Raw genomic sequence first — 11,514 nt, 5'->3', positions numbered from 1 at the left:
CAGTGAGACCGGTACAAATGCAAATTATTATATTAGGGCCAACCATAATTTCTTACATCTGCCCATATATTTATTTGTCTGTAAATTGCGTGTGTTTTCTGGTCAATTTGCCTGTTTTCTGGACGAAAAACCCCAATTTCTGAGGAAAAAACCTTGCTATCTACGCCTGAAACCAACTAACTCAGCCACGGAGTGAAAAAAGCCCATTAAAGTTCCTCGCATCATCGACGGGATTCGAATCCGGGCCTTTTCCACCCGGTGTGGGGAGAACGGTAACGATACGAGTGTGCTTCCCGCGCAGCAGACACGACACTAGGTACATGATACGGCGAATCATCATACGATTTCATATTAGCAATCTACTTGTTTGTACCATTGCAATAAAACTGCAACACTCTAGATAAACGCCGACTGACGTCATCATCAAATGGAAACGTCTGATACTACAATAGCACGATGAGGTTAAATGATGTGACTCGGAAGAGTGGTACGTTGATCCCGCCAGACCTCATCAAATATTCTCAACCAGGAATTCAAGGAGGCCACAGGAACTGATATTAGTGCAAATTGACATATTGTTAGTTGCATAATCGTCAGATTTTGTGGATGAGTTGCAGGATTCAAACCAAAGATGACAGCGAACAATACAAAGCATCGGTTGCGTGGTGCACAGCGTATCGTAATTTGTTCTCAGTACGTCGAAAAGCTCTGTTGCGAAGTGACAAATCACGGTTTTCCGATCTTGTGGCTGTGATTGGGTTTGAATATACCCAGGGAACGTTACCAAGCAGAGTGTGTCGTTCCAAACTGAAGTTTCACAGAGATACTGTTACCGCCCATAGTTCTTTATCGTGCTTTGGATTTCGATCTTTTGTTGTCCTTCCTGGAACAATGAATGTCAGGTAGCACATTGCCATTCCAGACAATTTCTCTTGCTAAACTGTAGCAGCAGTTTAAGGGAGGATCCCCTTCTGTTTCAACATGACATTGCACCACGTCCTACTGCACAGCATATAGTGATTTTTGAAGACACGGGCATGCAAAAGCTTTTTATGGGTAAACTTTTTTGCAAGATGGGCGGTGCATTCTTGTACGCTTAGGTGCCCAGCGTACATACGTACATAATTATACCAATTGAATAAAACCGCTATTTATAAATACTGTATTCAGTCATTGCTGTTGCTGCTATTGCGGAGAACGTTCTTTATTTTTATTATTGTTAATTTTAATAAGTAAATATAAAATCATGTGGACGATTCAACAAATATTTTAGGAACTGGTGATGTCCCTTTGGGAAAATTGTGTTTCCGTAGAACTCCAAGTGAAAAACCGTGTAGTTCGTGCAGCGAGTTTTTAGTATTTGATTTCATAGGTAGGTGGCGGTAGCTTTCATGTTTTCTTTCCTCAAACTGGAGAAAGTGCACATGTATCTTGTTTCAGTTACTGTTTGGCCTTTCAGTTGTTGTTGTCAGCTGTTTTGTTAAGTTGTATTACCACATTTAATCGTCGTCGAAGTTTATTTCTCATGTAAATGTATCTGATAGTGAGGACATGCTTCACATTATTACAGTGATAAAAGTAATTTGGAAGTAAAGGCGTCTTATAGTATTAGGTACTGCATCATTTCTTTTACGGACTGAAAGCAGTTGCCTTTTCTCACAACTCCTCAGTTGATGAAATCAGTATTTACTTCCTTCAGGGTGAGTAAAGATCGTAGTTATGATTTTTTTTATATGAGTTTTTAAATTAAAACATACGAACAAAGGAAAAGATGTTGCAATAGCAGTGGATTTTATCACTATATAAAAGTCGCATAAAATGTTCCTCTTGTGTGAGGACAAGTACCGTTAACAGCTGATATTGGGAAAAAAGAATTGATTTCCAAGATTGAAAATTGACTCATCTCAACTTTAATCGTATTTAGTTTACTAGATATTATTTTTTTATTCTTAAATTAAAGTTTGTAATTAGTTTCAAGATGATTATATTTTAGAACCAAATAATTTTATAAACTGGCATTGTATACATATTTTGTAATTTCTTTGAATATGTTTGATAGGTATAAGAGATTTATTTATTAGCGACTGCTGCAATGAACAGCTGCGAAACCCCGTAATTTCTCTAAGAATGTAATACTAACATTAATACAGGTTTACTGTTGTTGGAAAGAACGACATAGTACAAAAGTTAAATGTTCAACTCACCAACAAAAACATGCTGGAAGGCGTATGCATTTAGAAAACAGACCTTTAATACCCATGTGGTCAGAAAAGTAAACATTACAGAGTACAGGAAACATAAACAAACATCATCAACAAGAAATATTTACGTTACATTATATTTCCAGTACTTTTCCATATAAAAATTATATATGACTAATGACGGACAATTCCTGGGAAAACAATTTATTTTTTATGATATTCTCATTTTGGAGAATATTTTGAAGATATTCATGTAACCACATCACTTAACTGACCACATTTCTAATTTTCATGAAATATTCATGAACCAAATTCAAATAAAAACAATTCATTAAATAATTTTTTTAAAGTGAAATTGTTTTCATGTATTGTGAATTTCCTTCAACAATTGGCTCTCAGAAATTTTTACGTTGATGTAGCTTTTGAAAGGTTTAAGCCAAGAAGAATGCAAATAAGTGTCCTTTTTGAGCGAGCAGTTATTATTGATATATCCAGATGTGTCTGTAGTAGTTTCTCCTCATTTCCAGAAGATTTATAAATTCTCTTTGGTAAGGAAGGTGTGGATTCAATAATAATAATGCGATTTAATGCGATACTGGAAGTATTGCATTAAAAAAGTTAACAGTACAAAACAAGTAAAACTGTATTTGTTAAATTGAACATACATTTATATACTAAGTTTACTGATAATAGAATAAAGTATGCTTATATTAAAGTATGCTACGGGCTGTATAAAAAACTGTATTGTGATATTTATTTCCTTTTCAGTATAATTTCCTGAGAGAAATGCATTCACCTTTTTAATATATATATTTTTAATATATACTTCAACAAATCCTCTTAATTGGCAATATTAGTGATAGCTTAACAAAACATTATCTCAGTATCAGAAGAAAACTGGTATTCTTTTATTCTTTCATATTTGATATATGATATGTAGGGGCATACTGAAAACATTCTGAAATAGTTAGATCTGGGCTACAGGGAGGGGATAGACCCATGTTTCTTCAATAGTCTTAGCCATATGAACTGAAACATATGTTATCAAAAGTACATTTGGGGGCCCTAAGCAGGGTTGTTTTTTTTTTTTTTTGTAATATAAAAATACATATTATACGCAACTACTTGCATAAAATATATTTGTAGTTATTTTTATTAATTAATTAACTTTAAAATATACTGCAAGCAGATAGTATTAGTCTAGAGTCTTAGCTTAGCCAAGTCTCGAGTGTTAGCTCTATTCATTTTACCTAATAAGATATAGTAATTTTAGTCCACCCCTCTCAAAATCTTAGGCCCTGAACAGCTGTGTATCTAGTTTATGTTAAATCTGACACTGATTATCAAATTGCTTGATTCCTGCTTAATAATCTGATGTAACTTATATGTTTTTCTCATTTGTATCTCTTTTGTAAATGTTTTGTAAACCTCTGGCACCACCATGCCGTGATGGGACTAATTGTATGTATATCATGCTGCAATTAAAGATTCTATTCTAAATGATTTTCGTTAACAAATTGAATATTTTATATGTAATATTGAATATTTCAGTGTAATATGAAATATTACAGAGCACTGCTCTGCATAAGCATAGAGTGATCTATGATACTCTTGTATGTTTATAATAATTTTGTGGTGGTTTCGTGTTTGTGATTTGCATGTGCACTAATGCAGTCTCGAGTGTGTGTGTGTGTGTATTTCCTGTTTTTTATGTTTTAAAATCTGGTTCTGTTTCATAGTACTTATGTACAACCTAATAAATAAAAAAATTGCCATTAATAAGGATCAGTACATGGATTAAATAACATGTAATTTAGCACACACTCTTTGAGTAGATGGAGGTGTAAGTCCCTGACTGCTAAATATGGTCAATCGGCCAACATGCACTGGACCAATTTGACAGATTATGGTCAATTTCCCTCAATGTGAATTGTTGAGGAGACTTTCATCCTGCAGTGGATTGATAATGGCTACAGTTTACTTTCTTTTTTTTTTATTGGATTTTTATAAAGTGGACCCCCCCTTTTTTTTTCAGTCACTGTTTGCACATTAATAGAAAATATTTGAAAGATAATATATGCTGGTATAAAGATGAAATGTCAGATATTCAGTTAGGCTGCTTGGAGTATTTATAACATTAAGCTTGTGCTTGTAACCAGTCCCAAAACATTGACACAGGAAAAATTTAAAGATAAACTCCTGCTTTATCACTCCTACCTATGGTCCCCTCCTGCTTTTAATGTTTTTTATTTTGACACATATACAATCCTATGAAATGTCATGCATTTTTTAATGTCTATAGTGCCCCTGTTTAACACTCTTTCTTGCTTATATCACTTTTTTAAGGTCTCAAGAATGAATAAACCTCTATATAACCCAAGATGATTTTTGGTTATATATCTAAATGGATGACAGACTAAATTTTAGGAATTGTTTATGATATAGTTTCTTTACTTCATAGGAATCATTTCCAGTACATATTTCATATTTAACTTGAAGCTTTGGAAATGGGGAGGGGGTTGCTCTTTACCACTCATCTAGCCATTTATAGCCATTCACACACTCCCCCCAGATTTTTTTTTAATATTTAATATCATTCATCCACATTCATTCCCATTGTATAAAAAACATTATGGGAATCCTCTTGTCTCGAAACTTTACTAGACATGTTGGATAGACAACTTGTGTGATCGAGACCCACTAATTAGCAGGTCTCGATCACACAAGTTGTCTGTCCAACATGCTGCATTCATTCCTTGCCAATTCAGTAATCGGTGTCTTTTGCATGGCATCAATGAACAGCATTGATAAATTTCATTTAATGACAGCATTATTATTATTATGTTACTACTACATTTATCATGTTTATGATACTCAGGATATGATTACTTTAATTTACTAAAATATTTTTAAAAATTTTAATTTTTTTTAACAGCATGAAAAAAAAAAAAACAGTTGTGTACATGTTTTCAACTTACATATATACCACTGTTTCATAAACACTGTGCCATGATAAAAAAAAAAAAAAATCAATGTTATATATCAAAACACTGATGAAAAGTAAAAATCATGTAATGCAAATCCTGAGGAATTTTTTATATTCTTAAAACTGATAAACTTCTATTACCAAGTATAACGCAACATTTAAAGTTAAAAATTTAACTAAAAAGTACATAGTATATAGCCAAATCCTTGCACCAAAATAACAGCAACAACATTATGATTCTCTTGCCATAGTTATTTCACTACACACTGTTTCCTATAGGTTTCAAAATAAATGGTTAACCCTATATAATGCATAATGTTATGCAAACAGTGAAAGGAAAGAAAGGAGCAACAAATTAAAACTCATACTCTAAATCAGTATCAGGGTCATTACTTGATCCGAGAGATTTTAAACAATTATGTGTCATATGCTACAAGAGGTTTTGAAAAATTATAAAAAATTCAAAATTTAAATAAATTTATAAATTTTTTTCACTATATTTGGCTTTTTTTAAATTTCTCAACCATTTTTTAATGGTTGAAAATATAGCAATAAAGTTTCCGGACTGATGCTGTTGCGTTCATGTTTGATGAGTTTGAAAATAAACAAGTGATATTAGTATTAGTAATGGCCATATGGTGCAAGAAAGCCTAAAGCTTATGCTTCATCAGCCAAAAAAAAAAAAAAAAAAAAAAAATTCTGAGTCACCCAGAGAGAGTGAGAGAGAGTGAGTGAGTCAGAAGTAGAAGGGAATCACCAAGGCAGAAGAAGAATGATCATATCCGGCTCAGGACCCTGGGTGTACCAAGCCCATACTCACCAAATGTGAACCCCTGGAGTTAGATGGTATATAGTAGTTAAAATTTCCTCCAACAGATGGTGGGACAGAAATTTTTCAGTAGGCTGACAGGTTGCAAGTAACAACTAGTTTTTTCAGTAGCTAATATGGTTAGGGAAGGACGTTATGTGGTTTCTATCCATTTAAATTATAATATATCTAAATTACCACTCTTATACCACATGGCGTTTTAATATATTTTATTTAGGTGTTACCTAAACTAATATACATTGAGTAACGTTTCGGGTATCTTGCCGATACCCATCATCATCTTTACGCTAATATTTTCTAATTCGCGGATAAGATGGACAGTAGTTGGTCCATACCTAGTTCTAATATGGTTGGGGAAGGACGTTACGTGGTTTCTATCCATTTAAATTGTAATATATCTAAATTACCACTCTTATACATCATCATTAGTTTTGGTAACACCTAAACTAATGATGATGGGTATCGGCAAGATACCTGAAACATTACTCAATGTATATTATTTTTGGTAACACCTAAATAAAATATATTAAAACTCGTGGTATAAGAGTGGTAATTTAGATATATTATAATTTAAATTTGTTAGTAGTGTTAACATTACATGCCATGATTTTGCAATGGAGCAATGGATGAATATCAAATTTTGCTTTTAACTAGGAAAATCTGCAACAGAAATATATGAAATGTTAAAAACAGTGTATGGTGATGAAACATGAAGCAGTACCAGTGTGTCTGAATGGTATAAGCAGTTCAAAGAGGGATGTGAGGATATTTATGATGACTCAAGAAGAGGGCATCTATGAACTTCTTGAAATGAAGACAGAGTTGCAAAAGTTCAGGAAATTGTGGCAGGAGATCATCTTTTGATCCTCAGAATGATGGCTGATGAGTTGGATATGAATAAGGTGATGATTCGTCAAATTCTGCAAAAAAATTTAGGGAAAAGGAAGGTCTGTGCAAAATACGTGCTACACAGTCTCATAGATGAGTAGAAGCAATGAAGAGCGTTACCATGAAAAGACTTCATCCAGACTTGTCAAGATGATCCTAATTTCCTTGACTGTATTGCCACTGAAGATGAGTTTGGGTGTTTCAGTACGACCCAGAGACAAAGCATCAGAGAATGCAGTGGACTTCAAAAGCATCACCAAGTCCCAAAACGTTTTGTTTACAGAAGTCCAGAATCAAGACAATGCTGATCACGTTGTTTGACAAACAGGATGATTCAAAGATATTTGTACTTGAAGGGGTAGAAAGTAAACAGTGTAGTCTACATACAGGTGCTTTAAAGACTATTGAAGTGCATTTCCTGGGTGAGGCTGCAATTTTAAGAGAAAGGCAGCTGGTTCTTGTTAGATGACAGCGCCACTTCCCATTCTGCACTTGTTGTGCAGGCATTTCTTATGAAAGATGGCACTGTACAGATCAGCCATCCATCATACTCACCTGATCTAGCACCAGTGGACATCATTCTCCTTCCCAAGGTGAAAACTCCCTCAAAGGAAAAAGATTTCAGGATGTTGAGGACATAAAGAAAAATGTAACCACCAAACTGAACATTATCTCTTTGGATGCTGTTGCTGAATCATTTCAAAAACTTTTAAATGCTGTAATAAATGCATTCAGTCATAGTGATTTCTTTGAATAAAAATAAAACCAATTTTTAGCTCCTTCACTGTTCTTTTTATTGCACCAGTCCAGGAACTTTATTGCCATGCCTCGTATGCTTTGTGGTAGTGGATTCCAGTACTAAAAGCAGTACTGGAATCAACATTCACCCTGTATTATGTTTAAACAACTTTATATGTAAGTTTATTTTTATCATTTTGCAACTTCATTTTCATCTACAGGGTGTCTCAAAAATATTGGTACAAACGTTTAGGGGAGGTAGGTAACGTCTAAAGGAATGTGAATCGCTAGGAATCGATAACCGGAAACATCACGGGAATAGCAGAGGCACAAGAAGCAGAAATGACACAAGACAGTAATTAGTGGCAAACATTTATCTGACATAATATTAACAATGGAGTACGATATGGATGCATTTCATGATGTTACAACAGATGCTCGAAGGTTTCACCACGAGACGTGATGCATGCGTGACACCAACGCAGCATGGATTGGCGGACACGGTCGAACACATCTGGAATTTCTTTGACAGTAGCAGCAGCGCAGACAAGTCTCACCACGAGATCCATTTCCGTCTCCACAGGCGATTCATACATGACAGATTTGAGGGCCCCCCACAGAAAGAAATCAAGGCTCGATAAATCAGGTGAGCGTGGGGGCCAGGCAACGGGTCCACCATGCCTGTTCAAATGGTCACGAACACACCTTCCATAATGGGCAGGTGCCCCGTCATGTTGAAACGAAATGTTGCATCTCACATTTGCTGGAATGTCGTCAAGTAACCCTGGTAGAACTTGTTCAAGAATGATCTGATATTTAGCAGAGTTCATGTGGGATGGTAACAGGTATGAGCCGACTACGCAGTCACCAACCATACCTGCCCACACATTTATTGCAAAGCGATGTTGTGCCGCATGGGGGCGCACACCGTATGGGCCCTCTGCTAATCCATACACTAGGTGCATGTCTGCCAGCTCACAGTTCGTATATCGATGCATGCTATTCGTGCGGCGATTACTGCTTGAATGAGTAAACCAGAAATTTTCCCTCTCGTGAACTGATGAACAGTGACGTGTACCGACTTACGGTGACGTTTCCGGTTATGGATTCCTATGCGATTCACATTCCTTTAGATGTTACCTACCTCTCCTAAACGTTTGTACCAATATTTTTGAGACATCCTGCATATAATTTTGTAACTTCATTTTTATCTTATGTAAAGTTCTTTAAACCAATGTAGAATGAGTATTTAGTACAGTACTGCATTTGGTAAATTCTTCATAAGTCATCCTGTAATATTCTTTACATTTCAAGCAACTTTGAAATTTGATAAAAATAAAATTTATTTCTTGCTTGGCATCTAGCTGTATCCATTAAACCAGAGGTTCCCAAAACTTTATAACATGGATAGTATCACTCCAAAAATGTGCTTTTCTTATACCACAAAAGGAGTAGAATTCCCTGAGTTGTGGCGTAATTATGATCTGAGTTGCTGATGCATCTAAAAAAACATCTTATACCAAATGTGCTTTTCTTATTTTATTTTTTGTAATAGAGTATTTTGTTTTGGTTTTTTATTTCTATCATGTACCAGTACGATGCAGATTGGAGGCTGGGAGTTGCTGTATTAGACCATCGCATTTGAAAATGGAATAAAAAATATGAAGTTTATATTTTTTGCACTAAATTATTTGTACGAGAATATTCTTTAAATTCTATGTATTTTTGCTGAATGGTTGCATTATTTGATTTCCTGTCATATTTTTTATAAATATAGTTTTGAAATTTCTTGAAATAATGTTTTTATTTACAAAAGGTTTTAAACATTCAACAATTTTTATCAACTTAAGAAAATTCTAGCATTTTATCCTGCCATATGAATAAATAGAATAAAATTAAATATAATATATTTAATGTATATAGGATGAATCAGAACTGCATGTCATAAATTAAAGAGTGGGCCCTTGAAAACAAAAATAATTGAAAATGTTCTCTTTTGAAAATGCTATAATCTTTATAAAAGATGTTATAGTATTGTGATGTATCAGAGAACTGAATGCAAAATGACAGAATAGAGTAAACAACACTAGAACATTTTCTTCCAGTTTGACTGTAGAAAATCTGGATATTTTTGTCAAGCGACCTTCATTGGAGGCTGATTAATTCAGTCATAGTGAAAAGAAAGCCCACAAATATCTCTGCTGATTTCAATCCAGATTGACTCACTCTTACGATTTTCAATCCTGGGTCAAAAAGGTTGTTGGAAAAGTCAGTAGTGAAAATGTTAATGAACTGATGTATACGGTGTTAATAAACAACAACTAAATGTCAAAAATGTAAATAAAAAATAAAATTTATTTTTTTTATCTAATAAAGGTCAAGTTACATTAGGACATAAATTTCTACAAATTTTAGTAATAATAATCCTAGTAACATAGTAATAATAATGATGCATAAAAATCACTGCAAATCTGTATTTCGTCAAGAAGCCACAGAATAGCAATGGTTTATAGAGGCACAGAATATTTTGACAGCTAAACAACAGTGAAGTATGCTGATCAAATTTTTTTATTTTCTGATAGTTGGCTAATTATTTTACTTATATTCCCCAAATGTTTTATATTTTCAGTATAGTTGTATCTAAATTGAGTAGCAACAACTTTGATATTCTGTGAGAGAAAGAAAAGAGCAAAAGAAATTGCCATTTACTATACCAAAACAGGCCATGGTCAGTGAAAAACTAGAATGGATACCAACTTGCTGAATTTACACATAACAAAGAGTTAAGAGTATCCCTTACTTTAAAATCAGAGGGTTAGGAGCAGCCACCAACTTTAAAGGCAAGGGGTTCTCCTACCCTGTTACATATTTGACTTCAGCACATTATGCTGAATTCATGTGCCTCTGTAGTTTTTCCCTTCGTGTGGCCTGTCTCAGTGTAATAAATGAGGTTTCTTTTGCTCCTTTCTGTCTTTCTTTTGGAAAGTATTGAAGCTGCTACAACTCAATTCAGTCACATTAAAAATATAAAATATTTGGGATGTATAAGTAAAATAATTGAATTGCCAGAATTAATATGTTAGAAAATTAAATAAAAAAAAAAAAAATTCAGCATACTGTACTGAATTGTTTTGCTCTTGAAATTCAGTGCTATGCTTCTAAAAGTCATTGCCATTCTGTGGATTCTTGATAAAATACAATATGCATTATTATCACAGCTTGAAAGGAACTAGTTCTTTTCAAATGAACTCTAAGCCATAATGGATTCACATTTTTATAAAGGAATTATTTTATAACTAAGTTCCTTTCCCTCATGTACATTAAATATGGGCAATGTGTTTGTGAGCATTTAATATCCTTTACTGATTATCTTTTGGAAAAATTTCAGGGAAAACATTAATTTCATTTCACCCAGACTATACAGTTAATTAATATCCTTAACATTACAAGGGTGTTCAAGGAGAGGCTTAACCACACATAGCATCCTTCCACCACAAGATTTTCAAATAGCTTCCTTGCCCTTTTAAAAGCCATATCAAATTACCATACCTCACAGTATGGTAATTTACATTGGTATTGTGTCACACAGTGCATGGTGCTGTAATGTGGCAAGGCTAGATTATAAATTAATTTTAAATTAGCAGCATGAATTATAAATTAATTCATGCTGTTGTCATTATGCAACCTGTTACCAACACATTTTAGCTTACTGTTTGTCTATTTGCAAATTTTTTTTTTTTGTTCAAGTGAGTTATAGAGTCAAAAAATTATTATCATGTAATGGATATGAGAACTTTTTTAATTTCTTTTGGAAAGTGGAAAATAATAATGCATAAATGCACAAATATTACTTATATTTGTCTTCTGTGTCA

General features: G+C 33.8%; 1 protein-coding gene across 3 annotated transcripts in view; it reads left to right on the top strand.

The window, feature by feature from the left end:
* The first annotated feature begins 1,463 nt into the window (after positions 1-1,463).
* Positions 1,464-11,514, top strand: part of LOC150091497 (uncharacterized) — a 321,972-nt gene continuing 311,921 nt past the window's right edge. For all 3 annotated transcript variants that reach the window (XM_090375972.1, XM_090375964.1, XM_090375955.1), the window contains exon 1: positions 1,464-1,700. The gene's annotated coding sequence lies outside the window, so the exon portion shown is untranslated. The remainder of the gene's footprint in view (positions 1,701-11,514) is intronic.

Source organism: Mastigoproctus giganteus, chromosome 1 (genome assembly GCF_048544385.1).
Source record: "Mastigoproctus giganteus isolate SK-2022 chromosome 1, ASM4854438v1, whole genome shotgun sequence".
NCBI classification, from domain to species: Eukaryota; Metazoa; Arthropoda; class Arachnida; order Uropygi; family Thelyphonidae; genus Mastigoproctus; species Mastigoproctus giganteus.
The sequence above is the reverse complement of the archived record's forward strand: the minus strand, read 5'-3'. Positions and strand labels throughout refer to the sequence as shown.